The sequence below is a fragment of the Lathyrus oleraceus genome, chromosome 4 (genome assembly GCF_024323335.1).
Source record: "Lathyrus oleraceus cultivar Zhongwan6 chromosome 4, CAAS_Psat_ZW6_1.0, whole genome shotgun sequence".
NCBI lineage: Eukaryota > Viridiplantae > Streptophyta > Magnoliopsida > Fabales > Fabaceae > Lathyrus > Lathyrus oleraceus.
Window position 1 is genome coordinate 208,203,952 of NC_066582.1, and position 17,479 is coordinate 208,221,430.

Genomic DNA, 17,479 nt, shown 5'->3' on the forward strand with positions numbered 1-17,479 from the left:
TAAAAACTAAAAAACCCATTAAAAAACCAGGTTTCGGATAAAACCGGATCCAAACCCAAAAAACCCATTGACCCACTAATAAAATATTTAGTATTCCAATTTTAATGATTTTGATAAATATTATGTTAGTTGTTGCAATTTTATTTTCTTAAGATTTATTATTTTTGTGAATCATGACTTTAACTAATTTTAAATGTTTCACCCTTTAACTATTTTGATGCTAATACAATTTTATGTCATGCAACTTTAATTTTTTGCTAGTATTTTATAATAATTTTATTAGTTGATGATTCATTTTATGATGCTAAAAGATAGTAAAAATAAGTTATCTATTTTTTTAAAAGAAAATATAAATGTCGTGTAATTTTTATGAAAAAACATGATGACTTATCATTTTGTCATTTAATATTAATATAAAATTAAATATTATTTGGGCAACCCACTACCCAACCTATTCCAACCCGAAAATTAGTGGATTTGCCCAAACTGACCCATTGGTGTAACAGGTGATTATTTTATTTAACCAAAACCAGAGTGTCCTATATGGATTGGATATTGGGTTTGAGAAAACCCAACCTAAACCGGCCAACATACACCCCTGGTTTTGATGGCGTATACCTTGATCTTGACAATACTTATCGAAAGGTCAAACATACTCTCCCCTGCTATCGATTCAAATACACTTGAGTTTTTTATTTGTTTCTCTTTCAACCAATGCTTGAAACGACTTGAAGGTGTCTAACACTTGATCCTTCGTCTTCAAGGTATAAGCCCATGTTTTCCGAGAATAATCATCAAATAAAGTCACAAAGTAATATGCACCACCAAGTGATCGTGTCTTCATCGGACCACACACATAGGAATGTACTAAATCCAACACTTTTGTTTTCCTATTTGGTTCGGATGACATAAAGGAAACTCGCATTTTCATACCCTTCAAACAATGCAAACACTTTCTCAACTTTGCATTAGAAACACCATACAACACATTCTACTTTGCCAAGATACTCAAACCTTTTTCACTCATATGACCCAAACGCTTATGCCATAATTCATATGAGCTATCATTGTCACAAGTGTTGATGTAGCACTTTGAAACCCAAAGTTGGACGATATACTAGTTTGGATTCCTTTTTCGTTTAGAAACCACCACCGAGCCTTTCTTTAAATTCCTATCATTGACCGAAAAAGAATTACCATATCCTTTATTATCCAACTTTCCAACAAATAAAATATTAAATCGAAATTCTGGAACGTGTTTCACGCCTTTGAGAACTAGAGTATTCTCTTTGCTAGTTTCGACATAAAAATTTCCTATTTCTGTGACATTAGCTTGCCCATTATTCCCATACGAAACACCCCAAAGTCACTGGTCTCGTGAGTTGAAAATAGATCATGTCTCGAGGTCGCATGAGTAGAAGCATGACTATGAACCATCTAATCCATCTCATCACATGATAGATTAACATTTTCTTCACAACTATCACAAACAAAAAAATAAATCATTAATAATAGCAACATCTTCATTATTGTTACCTTCCTTTTTGTCATTGTTGTAGCTCTTCTTCTTGTCTTCCCTTTTCAACTTCTGACAATACCTTTTTATGTGTCCTTTTCCCCATAATGATGACACTCAATATTAGTGAATCTATTAGAGTCTCCTTGTGATTTACCACGTGATATCCCACGATTACTTGAACCCCTATTTTTATTTCTCCCCCTCGATTTGGTAACCAACACCCCAGAATATGAAGAAGAACCTTGTAACTTACGCCTCAACTCCTGATTCAACACACTACTTTTAGTCAAGTACATTGAGATGATACTATTAGGAGTAGAGTTAGACAAGGATGTCCTAAAAGTCTCCCAAGAATTAGGAAAAGTACCAATAAGCCATAAACCTTGAATTCCATCATCAAAAGTAAGATTCATCACTAACAATTGATTTAGAATCCCTTGGAAAATGTTCAAGTGACCGGTCATTGGTGAACCATCAATATACCTCAATGGAATCAATTGCTTGAACAAGAACAACTTATTATTCCCTATCTTTTTTGCATATAACTCCTCAAGTTTGGTCTAAAGAGAGCGAGCATGAGTCCCCGTGCTCATATGATTCAAAACATTATCATCCATTCATTGACAAATGTAACCAAAAACTTATCTATACAACAAAAACACATTCTTCACCACTCTTTCCATTGGGGTTTTGGCAAGAGAAAACCGGCAACCGAAAGCCTTTAACATAAAGAAAACCTTCCATATTCCCTTTCCAAACATTATAGTTGGATCCATTCAAACTCACCATCCTAGATGTGTTCGTATCCATCCTTACACAAATCAAACCACGACTCTGATACCACTTGTTAGGAGGAAATTCATAACGCAATGGAATAATCCAACAATATAATATCTCCAAAATATCAAATGCAACGACAATTAACAAAACACACCAAACAACACAACATAATTTTAGCATGGAAAAACCTCCGTTAACTAGGAGTAAAAAACCACGGGACCCGTAAGTCACTTAATATCTTCACTCTAATCAAATATGGATATAGTTAAGGTTCTCTCTAACACTAGTTAAAGGCATACATCAACATCATCAAGATCTACAATCAACATTGGAATATAACAAGAATAAAGAGATACAATCAACCAAAACAACCATAAAATTTTCACCTTAGAAAAACATTCGACAGACAAGTCTAGAAAGTCAAAAATATGATCTCCACCACAAGAGAGGAAGACACCAGATCTCAACCTAAAACCTTGAGGTGTTAGGTAAATATGTTTTCTCTCTTATAAATCCAACATTCCACTCATTTGTAGACAATGTGAGACTTTAGTCACTCATATTTGCATCCAACAATACTGCTATCATCATTTCCAATACTTCACAAAGAGTACTTTAATAAAAATATTATTCTCTCTCTTGAATTTTTTGTAATCTATGTAAAGTTATTAAGTGAATAACTCATCGTGAAATAGAGGGAGTAATAATTCTCATTAAATATTATTTTGATCATGTTATTGTATAATATTAACATAGAAAGATCGAATAGAATAAAAAAATAAAACTTTTGAATATATCAATGTAATATTTTTGAGTGACACAACATAAATATAAATATTAGTAATTTTTAAAAATTCTAGTTATGTAGGCCAAATTGGACAATATGATCTTTCAGAATTGACTACAACAGTTCTTAAAAAATTTGGGTTATAAATTTAAATTTCGAATGTAACACCCCAAACTGCTTTCAGGATTACCGACTGCCCCCACAAACCAACACAGGTCTTTTCAGCGTGTTTTGTCCCCACTCACACGCTTCCCGGGAAACTTCTCAGGAGGTCACCCATCCCAATACTACTCCAAGTAAAACACGCTTAACTATGGAGTTCTTATTTGTTAGGCTACCGAAAAGAAGATGCATCTTGTTGGTATAGGTAGTACCAATTAATCCTTATAAGTCTTTATTCAACTATGCAGTCCCAAACCTGCATAGTCTCAGGATCCCTCTCATTCCCCTGCATAGTCTCAGGATCCCTCTCATTCCGATGTGAATTTGGTTTTCCCCCTAGAAGTTGCTAGGAGTGTCTCATTGTCATGCCTCATGCATCGACAACCACTCATATCGCCCTCGGATGTTACATGTAACCACTCTTCGGCCTCTCTGACCTCGGGTGTTACATGCCCCTCATTGTCATGCCTCATGCATCGACAACCACTCCTATCGCCCTCAGATGTTACATGTAACCACTCTTCGGCCTCTCTGACCTCGGGTGTTACATGCCCACCAGCTTCCGCTTGGTTCGTCCCCGAACCACATTGTACTAGGAGAGGTATGGCTCTAATACCATTTGTAACACCCCAGTCTACTTTCAGGATTATCGACTAACCCCACAAACCAACACGGGCCTTTTCAGCATGTTTTGTCCTCACTCGCACGCTTTCCGGGAAACTTCCCAGAAGGTCACCCATCTCAATACTACTCCAAGTCAAGCAAGCTTAACTATGGAGTTTTTATTGGTTAGGCTACCGAAAAGAAGATGCATCTTGTTGGTATAGGTAGTACCAATTAATCCTTATAAGCCTTCATTCAACCATGCAGTCCCATACCTGCATAGCCTCAGGATCCCTCTCATTCCAATGTGAATTCGGTTTTTCCCCTAAAAGCTGCTAGGAGTGTCTCATTGTCATGGCTCATGCATCGACAACCACTCCTATCACTCTCGGATGTTACATGTAACCACTCTTCGGCCTCTCCAACCTCGGGTGTTACATGCCCACTAGCTTCCGCTTGGTTCGTCCCCGAACCACGTCGTACTGGGAAAGGTATGGCTCTAATACCATTTGTAACACCCCAAACTGCTTTCAGGATTACCGACTGACCCCACAAACCAAAACGGGTCTTTTCAGCATGTTTTGTCTTCACTCACACGCTTCCCGAGAAACTTCCCAGGAGGTCACTCATTCCAATACTACTCTAAGTCAAGCACGCTTAACTATGGAGTTCTTATCTGTTAGGCTACCGAAAACAAGATGCATCTTCTTTTCGGTAGCCTGTTCCATAAGAACTCCACAGTTAAGCGTGCTTGACTTGGAGCAATCTTGGGATGGGTGACCTTTTGGGAAGTTTCCCGGAAAGCGTGTGAGTGAGGATAAAACATGCTGAAAAGACTCATGTTGGTTTGTGGGATCAGTCGGTAATCTTGAAAGCAGTCTGGGGTGTTACAAATTATTTTCGGTAGCCTAACAGATAAGAACTCCATAGTTAAACGTGCTTGACTTGGAGTAGTATTGGGATGGGTGACCTCCTGGGAAGTTTCCCGGGAAGCGTGTGAGTGAGGACAAAACATGCTAAAAAGACCCGTGTTGGTTTGTGCGGTCAGTCGGTAATCCTGAAAGTAGTTTGGGGTATTACAAGTGGTATTAGAGTCTTACCTCTCCCAGTACGATGTGGTTCGGAGACGAACCAAGCGGAAGCTGGTGGGCATGTAACACCTGAGGTCGGAGAGGCCGAAGAGTGGTTACATGTAACATCCGAGGGCGATATGAGTGGTTGTCGATGCATGAGGCATGACAATGAGACACTCCTAGCAGCTTCTAGGGGAAAAACCAAATTCACATCGGAATGAGAAGGATCCTGAGACTATGCGGGTATGGGACTGCATGGTTGAATGAAGAGTTATAAGGATTAATTGGTACTACCTATACCAATAAGATGCATTTTTTTCGGTAGCCTAACCAATAAGAACTTCATAGTTAAGCGTGCTTGACTTGGAGTAGTATTGGGATTGGTGACCTTCTGGGAAGTTTCCCGGAAAGCGTGCGAGTGAGGACAAAACATGCTGAAAAGGCTCATGTTGGTTTGTGGGGTTAGTCGATAATCCTGAAAGCAGTCTGGGGTGTTACACTCACCCAATGTTTAATCAGGTTTAACGAGATCAATCATATATACTAGTCTATTTTGACGACCCTAGTCATTGCAATGCCGATGAAATCCTCGTTGACAAATATTTTCTGTTGTTGAACTCGATAGTGGAGAGTGTACCTATAAATATTTCGACGGTCAAGTCAATAGAGATTGTGAGCATAAGTAGGGTTGTGCAAAATATCTAGTTTTGAGAAACCAGTCCATAAGCATATCTAAACCATATTGAAAAAACCATAACATGTAATATGTGGTTATTATTGCATCCATTTAAAATTTTAAATTCAATTTGGTTTTATAATCGGTTTAAAAAAAGTTATCCACAACCAAATTTTTACTGACTCATTTCATTTTAACATTACAACTTTAATGTAAATTGATTTTAAATTGCAATTTCCGATCAATGACTTCCAATGTAAACGTGAACTTTATAATTACATTTTAAACAAATTATTAATAGATATTTTATTGTTTTTTTTGCCACACGTAATAGACAAACTTAATAAAAAAAATATTTTAAAATTTAATTTGGGTGATGCAATAACTTTGTATCTGGAGATGGTTTAGGGCCAATTCTTTATTTGTGATAAAAAAATTAAAAGACATATTAAGTAAAAAATTGATTTAAATAAGATTTGATAAGAATTTAATTTTAAGTAATTTTACAAACTTGTTCCAGCTTTTGGTAATGATTTAATAAAATATAATTTTTAAATATAATTTTTATTGTGTTAAATTTTTAACAATAAAAATTTAATTGAAATGTATATATAGTATAAAAATATTTTATATAGTTAATTAATTATAAATGTTGCATGTTAGGAGAAGTTTGACGTTTATTTTAATCATCTATGAAATAGTGCAAACATGTAAAACTTTTTACACTGACAATAATTAATTTCTAACAATAAATATCTAAATTACTAAATCAAAATTAGTTTTTAATTTATACCAATTGAATTCGTAATATTTCTACTTTCTATGAATATTTTTTATTCATATCAGTTTTAAAAAATATATAATTAAAATGATTTATTTTAACTGAAAACAAATGTGTCTCTATAACTTCTATAAAGTTTGATTTGTTTTGTTGTTAAACTTTTAAATATACCAAGTTTAATCAAATAATTTTTAATCAATTTACTTTCACCTTAACAATTTACTAATTAAGTGTATTTTAAATTTTGAACAATTTGATTAATTGTTTTTAAAAACTGGTTATGAAACCAGTTATGTTTTTTTAAACCGGTTTTAAAAAATGGTTCTAAATCCAATCCATTATATTGGTTATTATATGGATATGATTTGTATAGTAAAAAATCCAAACCATAAACACCCCTAAGCATAAGGTTTATGATTTAGAATTGTGTGAACCCTTGTTTCGACCATTCATGAACCTTTATAGCTTAGGTTAAGGACTTTTAGGTCCTAGAACCTTCTCTAAAATAACTATCTCATCGAACTGAGTGTTGGACGATCAGATGACATGCTCATGTAATGGGCCATGAAGGGTCATTCGACTTAAATTCTCCATATCTCTAGGACGAGTTTATTCTCTAGTTAGCACATCCTTCTAACTTCGAGGTTGCTACCTCACTTATGGACCGAGTATTGTCAACCAATTAAATATACCAACCAATTTTCTAAATTCTCGTACTAGTAGTTTAGTTAAGAGACTCTTATATTTAAAACAAATGTAGTATAATTTAGTTGACAAAAAAATATTTTTTGGTTTCTCATTATTTTCTTTTCTTTAATTAAAACTTATCTGAATCATTGTGGATTAGTAAATATAGGGAGATGAATCTTCTCCTGCTTTTTGTGTTCAGCCATTTCTCATATTGATAATCCAATGGATAAAAAATCATGAAAAACAAATAAATAACTCAAAACAGTTTTGAAGTAAAAAAATAAATAAATGAATGGCTGAGATTAATTGCATAATGGCAGCAGAAGATAACCCACAAAACTTGAATTCAATACGGTGTGAGAATGTAACATATACTTTTTAAACTCAGCCGTTGAATATTTAATGAGGCTAAACAAGTTGTGTAATATGAGGTCACTAATTTTGGTGGTACCCCGGCAAGGCACTTATTAGCATAGCGGTTACCCAAGTCAGAACACAAAACCAAGCATGCGAAATGAATGAACTAGGATTATAGACAAATTCATTTTCACAAGCATTCATAAAATTGGGGTGCCCAAGATATTTATTTATTTAGACTAGTCACCCGTCGCACATAATGGTTGGAACTGGTCAAAGATTGTTGTTGTAAAGTTACTAGAAACAAGTGCCATGGGGATAGTCTACATCATTTGCAGCTGACACAGTATGTTTGTTGCCTAACCCTTTGCATTGTGCGGCCCCGTTTTCAGCCAAGCTGAGTGTGGGCAATCATTGAGGTCCCCCCCACCCCTCTGGGTTTGCTCTACATAAAACATCTTGGGTCCCTCCTTCTCCTACATTAACTTTCTGCTTAAAAAACATCAAAATCCTATGGAAAACTATTAGTAAAAGTTAAATCGTATGGAGTAATGAGACTTTGACTTTTATTATATTTAAAATTGAGTTTTATTTTCATGAATTTATGACAATTAAAGGTCCATTTTAGATAATGTGCGTAGTCGTTGAAGTTTCAAATTAGGAGAAAACATATATATATATATATATATATATATATATATATATATATATATATATATATATATTGGATAAATCCCAATGAAGCGTATTAGTAGAGATCACAATCGTCCTGTATGTAGGAGGTATTATATATCACTCTTCGTTGAGAAATCTTTTTTTATACTCGTTCGCTCATCAATGACCCTTAAAAGGATGCCCTTTCATATCCCATGTTAAATGACATCTGGTAACGTCTGTCGTCTTTCCTAATTATCAAGTAACACATTTTCCCTCAATGTTTGTAACTCCAATGCAGTCATGGAGATGTTTCGTAGCCGTCATTTGTGATTGTTCATGCCGCCTCCTAGCACCTTCTAAAGACCGAATTTGACTTGGTCATCCACCAGAGTCACTATGAGACTGGATCCGACTTTCTCATGTCTTGTAATAATGTTCTCCTAGACCAGAATCCGACCTACTTATGGTTTATGCAATCCGATTTTTTTGCCCATTTGTACTCGGCCTACAAAAGTTCGGTCTTTAGAATCGGGGATGTAAGCCCCCCGATCACGAGGACTAATTGAATTGAAGTGTTTGGACAGGAAAATCTTGGAATTCCTTCTTCCTTAAGTTGATCACCTTATTCGCAAGTTACCGTGTGATAGTGATTTAAATATCAATAATGACAACTTTTCTCTCTCCTTGTCATGATGACTTTTATGGGAACCCTAACTTGCCATCATGGTTTTTAGTTTGATACAACTTCTTAACCGTTGTAAACTTATTTTCATAAAAAGACTCATTCTTCATCTGTCCTTTCACCTAACTAGCGACCTCTCTTTCAAGTTTTGCTGATGAGTTTCCCTTTGCTTCCTCTGTTGTCATATTCCAAAATTTGCCCTTCCCTTTCATTTCTACATAACTTTTGGTTTGGGATTTCATTTGCATATACATGGCACCCTAGTACATTAATCTGCATTGAGAAGCACAAAATCATGGATTCAAGGATCTTGATCACCCAAAGCATTGAAGGGAAGATGAGTCCTAAACCAGGGTTCTTCCATGGTATGTTTGTATTGGTGAACCCTCTATCTTGGTTCACTTTATCATAAAGCATAACCTGGAAACCCTAATTCTTGGTCCATGGTTGTAAGCATCGTCATGATCAATCAAATTCCTAAAACCCTAATTTTTGTTTGTGACACTATCATCCATTATGTGTGCATTCAAGTTTGAGGATTCATCTGATTCATTTGGTCCACTATGAATGATTCACTGGTTTGATTAAGAATTCATTCAAGGTCATACTTGTTCATGGTCCTAATTCCTTGAGTATGATTCATTCAAAGTTTTACATGCCCATGATCTTTTGCTTGGTTGTTGTTCATTGGTTCAAGTTTAGTGCAATGGCATTTCAGGGTTCACTTTGATTCAATTCATGGCATTGCTTGATTGGGATTCATTGGTTCAAGTATATTTCAATGGCATGATTCATTTGGTCTAAGGGTATTGTGGTGCATATTCAAGGTCCATTTCATTCCATTAAGTCATGTGTTATTCAAATTCATTTTCATTCCAAGTCCATTTCGTTTCGAAGTCCACAATCATGTTCATTACAAAATGTCATTACGTTCCTACAAATTATATTACAAATGTCCATACAAGAGGAATTACATAAAAAAATACATTTTTCACCTAAGTCGACTTTTTGTCAACTATTGACTTTTTGATCAACCAGTTTACCAAAGTCAACTAACCAAGTTTGACCATCCTAAACCCTAATTCCCATTTTTATTTGAATATTCAAAGTTCCACATCCTTTTGATTTTGTCTTCACATTATTTCTTCAACTGCAAGTCATGTCTTGTTCCATCATTCCATCATGTTTGCATACCCTACAAAAACCAACCAAACCATCATTATTAACAATTCACAATAAATGCATTTCCAAACATTTCAAGCATAATCATGCAAACAAGTCAATAGCATGAGTGCAATTCAAAAACTAACCAAACCAATATATCATAACATTTCACAACCATCTTCGTTAGAAACCACAATATTCCAAGCAATCATGCATTAGTAGTCTAACAAATGGCCATACATTTCTAGCAGCCCTAGCCTACAAACCAATATCAAACATCCTCACATGACACATATCCATAACAACCCATGACATACCACAAAACCAACATAACCAAACCAATTTGTTCACACCAAATCATTTCAAGCACAACAAATAGAAGCAGTCCATACATCATGGCAACAATACATGAATTCATTTCAAACAGAAGTCATAACAGACCTAACATTTCATCACAAATCATGTAGCAGCCCATAGCATTTTTATGCATTCTCATAACACATAACAAAGCATGCAAAACACAGCAACATAACATACAAGGTTACATATCATAAACAACACATCACCTAGCAAGCATTCACCAAGTTGCAAAGCCATCCACATAACATTACAAACAACAACAAAGACATGGCAACATCACTAATATACATAACATCATTCAATCAAATTTGCAATCAAGCTATAATTGCATCATAACCATTCACATAGCAGTAGAACACACACATACATAACTAGTAGCAACAGTGGAAAACAATGCAAACCAAAATATAATTTCCAACTTGCAACTAACTTCACCAATTTCCAACTAATTTCTAACTAAATTCATAATCTAACCGAATTGCATAACTAACTTTCAACAACATCAAAACTAACTGTCTAACCAATTTTCACTAGCAACCTATATAACCATCATTCATCAACTTCAGGATAAAGGATCCCCATTCACTCTTCAACCAATTCATCACAGTTGTATCGAATTCAATCATCACTCATCTCCAATTCATCCTCATATTCCATTTCCTGAAATTTCACCAAGTTCATCATAAATTACCCTCTCTGAATTCCATTTCCATTTCCATCAATTCCATTGATCACCCCAATCATTCATCACTGAAAATTCACCAAACTCATCATCATTGATTCATTCATCATCGAATTCCTCACTCTTTCAATTTCACTCCACCACACGAATTCGTAACAAGACATCAACCAAAAAATCAAGAAGAGGTGAAGAAGGAGAAGAAGAGCAATCAAATTCAAGAGAAGAAAGAGTAATAGCAAAAAACATTACCGGAATCACGTCGTAGTCACATTCACCATCTCCGGCAGCATAAGCGTCTTCTTCCTCTTTTCACTTCAATATGGTTACTAGCATGTGAGCTAGGGACTGGAGAATCAAATCCCCAACCTCTTGGGCTCTGATTCCCCGTGATGAGCATTTAATTTATCTCTTCGTGGTTAGGGTTCTCAATGGTTGGCTTCGGTTTGGATCCTAGAATGAAAATTTGTTGAAACGGATATGAATTTTGGATTGAGGAGGAAAAGACAATGGAGATGGTGGTTGAGTTTTGCAGTTTGGCTCTCCTCTACCTCCGGAGGCGACCTCCGGCGCGACAGAGGATGATGGATTTCAGGTGAGATGTGGAGAGACTTCATCTCACATTCATTTTTGTCATTTGAATGTTATTTAGTCTGATGATACATTGTAGCTCACCTCACATGCGTTCTTGGGCCTCACTTGTTTCCCATGGGCCCATTATTTTCTGTTTACACCCTCCTAATACCATACACCTCCCTTCACTGTAAGCTAAATCTATGGGCCTTTAGCATATGGGCCCCGTGCCCTTGTCATTTTTGCACACCCTTTTCCGGTCTAACCCCCTCCCCGTGTTTCATATGTTTTTCCTATTTTTTGGTCATTATTCTACATGTTTTTGTCAATTGATTTTAATACTCCTTTTATCATAGAAAATTAGGAAGGAACTGACATGATTAATGTTAGAATCCATTAGGTTTTAATTGTTTTTGATCACTTTGCATTGAGCTTTAATCACTTGAGGATACATTGAAAATAACATGTTTAACCTAGTTCTTGATTAGATTTTAATTCATCAATTCACCTTGATAACATTTCATGTTTTGCATGCTAATTCTCAATTGATCGTATGGTTAATTCTCAACTAATCTCCCATTAGAATTAAATTCTTTTTGATTTAAAATCTCCTTTGATGTAGGTTGTCATTTTGATGCCATTTGCCTTTGTGTGTTTCATTTTGATCATGTATAACCTTAGACCTAGTTTCTAACTTGTATCCTCATTATATCCATCTCATTTGCATTGTATTGTGTGATTGTGCTTGAGAATTACCATGACCACTTGATTGTTTTAGGCATGGTATTTGTTTGTAACTTGTATGAACTTTTCCCATTTCATGTATTGCAGTTTGCTACTTCTTTCCCAATACCCGGCAAAAGTAACCTTTTTCTCCCCAGCGGATTCGTTTTTCATGTTTCCTCAGGAAGTATATCTTTGATATGTTCATCCTAATCGGTGACAGATATTTTCTTCCCCTGTTTTGAGTCTATCCTTGATATCTTCATCCTAACGATGACGAATATTCTCATCTTTGGTATTCTACCTAGTAAAAAGGTAGTTGTAATCCCTACTTGTTCCCCAGAGAGTTAATCCTTGATATGTTCATCCTAACCGATGACGGGTTTCCTTCTCTTTGCGGTCTTCTGCCCAGTAACCGGTAGTTGTAAATCCTACTTTTCTCCCTTTACAGAGTTTATCCTTTATATGTTCACTTTAACCGGTGATGGATATCCTCTCTGTGGTATTCTATCCAGCATTCGATAGATGTAATTCCTACTTTTTGTTCAGGTGGTTTATCCTTGATATATCCATCCTAACCGATGATGGGTATCCTCCTTAACAATTCGCAGGAAAGATTATCCTTGATATGTTCATCTTAACCGATGACAGATTCTCTTTCCTTTGAGTCTATCCTTGATATGATCACTTTAACCGGTGACGGATATTCTCATCTTTGGTCTTCTGCCCAATAACCGATAGTTGTAAATCATATTTCTGCAGTTTTTCCCCAACAAGTCTATTCTTACTCAGTAACTGGTAACGAATGCACTTCCTGGCGTCCCTCAGTGAGTTATCCTTGATATGTTTACCCTAACCGGTAACGGGTGTCCTCTCTGATCAGATTTTATGATCTCCTTACCCAGTAACAGGTAGTGGATAATAGATTTTTGCTCCTCCTGTGTTGAAGTTTATTTCTTCCCCAGATGAGTCGAGTGCGTATTTCCTTGGTGAAATCACTTTTCCTGCCTGATTCGAGTATTTTAGTTTTATTCTGATCTACCTGTTTCCCCTGCAGACGTCTTTTGTTTCTTCGGCTGAGTCTTTCCATTTTCATGGAATTCCTCTAGTCTCCCAGCAGTTTTTAAGTCGTAGCCTGGCCTACTCACAATCTCTTTTATCCCCTCAGAGTCTTTGTCTCCCCAGTGAGTTTTTCCTTATTGAATGCATCATGCTCCTGCGAACCTTCGGTCTCTCTAGATTCTTTTCCTTTGTGGCAATATTTTCCCCACAGAGATTCCTTATAACATTCATATCGTATGCATCTTGAGGTCTCTTAGGGACCAAAATTTGTTTCTATATGTTTTTATTTAAGCTCATTCTCCTGAGTCGATACGAAGATTTTAACCTTCACCTCTTCAATTAGAATGTCCTTAAATAGGGGTAGCTGTAAGACCCTAATTTTTGACCCTAAGATCCCTCATGCAATCTCATCATATGCATTAGCATTGGGATCATACCTTGGCATCCTCCTTACCCCTCTTTCATTGGGTTTGTTTTGGGAGAGATCACCAAGCACCGTATGGTTGTATCATACTTGTATTTTATCATTTCACTAACCAAAATACCAAAAATATGCCTTTTTATTTGCCTAACTCTTTTGTAGGTAGGGCATGATCACTATTGATCTATCAAGTTCACATCTAGGGTTTAAGACCCTCATTTCTAAGAGTACAACGAAGGAATGATCCATAATGTCTCTAGGTATTATATATGAATCCCTATGATCTCTACATGTTATTTTGATCAAGTTTTTTCAAGAGTTTGGAGTTGGTTTACCTTGGAAACCTTAGTTCATCTGGGTATCTTGAGTAACTTCTCCAACAAGCTTTTTCACCAATTGATCAAATTTCTCAAGGGGAACTTCAAATTTCATCATCTTATGCATATATGATCTACCATGAGCCTAAAAAGTCAAGAGAATTTCAAGTTAGCAAGTTGGTTGATGGTGGTTGGCCAGATGAATTCATCTGAGCAAAACTGGGTCCCCCTATACCTTATCTCCTACAATTTGTATCATATAAAAATGATTCCAAGAGAACATTTACTCTACATAACATTACAAACAACTTTCATGTTGAAGTCTAGAGCTAATTTTTCTTGGAAAGTCATTTTCTATGTTAAAATGTTATAGGTCATTTTGTCTAAACCCTAATTTGAAAGTCAACTTCCCAAGGCCATAACTTGCTCTATTTTTATGAGATGAAATATTTCCAAGTTGCACAATCAAATTCAAGGTGTCTAATACAACTTTGATGTTTGGAGTAAGAACTAATTCAAATTTTATAAGCATGTGATATGAGGATACATTATTGGTCATTTTGGACCAATACCATTGAACAAGTGGTTTTCCTCAACTTCAAAAATGCATAACTCACTCATCCCAAATACAAATGATGTCAAATTTGTGACTGTTTTGAAGGTTTTTGAAATAGAACAACTTTGATGAATACACTTTTCTCATTTAGGGCTCACATAAAAAGTTAGGCAAGGTGGAATAATTGAACATGTGGCTTGACACTTAGAAAATGTTTTGACATGCTGAAATTTCCAAACTTCCACCTCAAAATTCACCATGATACAAGTTCCAAATGGAAAAGTGTTCAACATAAGAGTTGTTCCTATTGATCTAAGCTTTCAAAAGAGTCTTAATTCATTCATTTTGGACAAAGTTTGAGGGGTCTGCGTATGGCTTAAACATGGTTGTATCAGTTGGCAAGAATCATGCTTCAAACATTCAAATATATTTGCCTTGCAATCCAAGCTTCATTCAGACCTCATTTCAGTTGATTGTGGACCTAGTAGAGTTGCTTCATGGGCCTGCATACGCCCATGCAAACATGTACGTTGCATTGCCAATTTTGGAAGTATTTTCAAGTGTGCAAATAAAACTCATCTTTTGCTATAAATAGAGGTCCAATGCTTCGGTTTGAAGGACCTTGCGCGCCATCTTTGCCTCCAACCATTGAAACCCTCACCATTTAAAGGAAAACCTTATAAATTTCAATTGAAATTTGAGTTTGAATCTCACTGTTTGGAGATTCAAAAACTCCAGGATCCAAAGCTTTGCATCACTCTTAATCCACTTCCACAAGCTCCATAAGCAAGATCAAGTAAGAATTGAAGCGAGAGAGATCCATTTATACACACCATTGAAGGCATTTTCCCAAATTTTTCTTCTCTTCGATTCTCTTTCAATTCTCTTATATTCTTGGTTGTCTGAAGTCCTACCAATGTAGGTAAGAAGATTGAGTTGCTTTGAGGTCAAATCGAAGCAACTCAGTTGACACACCTCAAAATTCAACTTCACGTATCTCTTTATATATTTGGAGTTAGGTTAAATTAAGGTGATATTCGTGATCTACGTCATTTTTTCTTTAAGATCATGTCCTCCTTTTTCATTTATGATATGGTGATGAATGAATCAGTCCGGCCAGGGTCATCGGAGAAGATGACCGGCCTTTGGCTCCGACGATGAGCTAGAAGTGTTCAGAGCCATTAATTTGATTTAAAACGTTTTAATCTGAAGCGCTCATTGTGATTACCAAACGTGTGGAATATTGACTAGCGTGCACCATGGAACGCGCACTCTCCACCACTTGATCTGCCACCTCAATTAATGAGGGAGATCAAGTGGTCTACATTTTTTTGATTATCTCATTACTATTTTTATTCCTTTTTTTTCATTAATTCATATTAATTTTAATATTTATCTTTAAAATATGAGAGTTTCACCAAAAAAACTTAAAAAAAGTCCTCTTTCATTTTCTGAATTAAAATTAGTTTTTGGATCATTGTTAATATTTTTCATGATTTAATTAATTTTGTGAATATTTTAATTGGTTAAAAATACTTTTTAAGTTTCCAAAAAATTTGAAATTTTTTCTCCAAGGTCCTTTGACCTCGTTTGACCTATGATAAATCTCATGGCCATTCCTTTGGTGTTTTGATGAGGTTTTAGGAAATTGACCAACCATATTTAATTTAATGCCTTATTTTTAATATTTTTAATTGATTAATTGCAAATTAATTGTGTAGAGCCATTGTAATTGACTTTGTGAGTTTAACTTGTGTTGTTGGGCCTTGGTCAAGGTTGATTTGACTTTGTTAGATTAAGATCATTGGATTTAGGGGATTGATGGAATGTACATTCCATCTCCCAAAATGAATGAATGATCTTAACTTGGTAAAAATCCTCCTTTGTCCAATTTGTGTTTGATTCATTCCCCCTCCCTCTTCATCTCATTCCCCTTCTTTATGCATTCATGTCATGGACCTATGATATCTTAATATCCTAAGGCTAGTTGATTGCGAAATCAACATCAATATGAATGAGATTAGACCCCCACTTTGCATATTCTTTTTCTGTGTGGTATGTTTCATGAGCATAGTTCATCATACTATGTCTCTAACATGCATTAACACCAAAATTATATTACCCGACCTCAAATAGTTGTGACTTCTACATAAGTCCAATTAAGATTGCTTAACATAGTGCTAAATTTTGACACAAAAGGCATAGCATTCTAGTTAGTGAGATTGTAAGTCTCCCCTCTTTCATGGTATTGTGTGGAAACTTGACCTTTTTCCTTTCTTTGGAAGATGTCTTGGTTCAAGGATCCATGCTTGTGATAAGTGGGTTGAGTATTCTCCAAAGAATGACTTAAACAAAAAAAAGCAAAGCAAAAGTAATACTAACCTCTAACTCATTAACAAATAACATTTAATTTCAAGTCATTTATTTTTAATACAATTTAATTTTTGAGCTTTATTCATTTGTCATTATTCATACCATTCAAATTGTTTATGTTAATGTCATTTTCACTTTGTCCACTTGGACCATATTTTGTCAAATATTTTGTTTGTGTATATTGTGTTTGTTTGTGTGGTCTTTGACCATTAATGTACATAATAAGAACAAAAAGCCCTAAAAAATATCTTGTGTGGACTGTTGGTTTGATATGAGACAATTGGACTTAGAATTTAGGCAACACTCGCTATGCAAAGGACTTGGCCAATGCCAACCTTCATGTAATCAAGTGCTTGAAATTTGAAACTCCATCTGATACATCATTGAAGATCCATCTGAGTTCATCGGCAACATGATCATGGTGAAGCTGTTATATTGAACCTGTGATTTGTGCCATCTTGAAATTCATCTGCTACATGGGCAA

General features: G+C 35.4%; 1 long non-coding RNA gene across 1 annotated transcript; it reads right to left on the minus strand.

Moving 5' to 3' along the window:
• Nucleotides 1-9,621: 9,621 nt before the first annotated feature.
• On the minus strand, nucleotides 9,622-11,811 carry LOC127074551 (uncharacterized). The gene is made up of 2 exons (XR_007786041.1): nucleotides 11,223-11,811; nucleotides 9,622-9,962 (listed from the first exon to the last, which is right to left on the minus strand). It is a non-coding gene; the product is annotated as an uncharacterized LOC127074551 (long non-coding RNA).
• Between the last annotated feature and the right edge of the window lie 5,668 nt (nucleotides 11,812-17,479).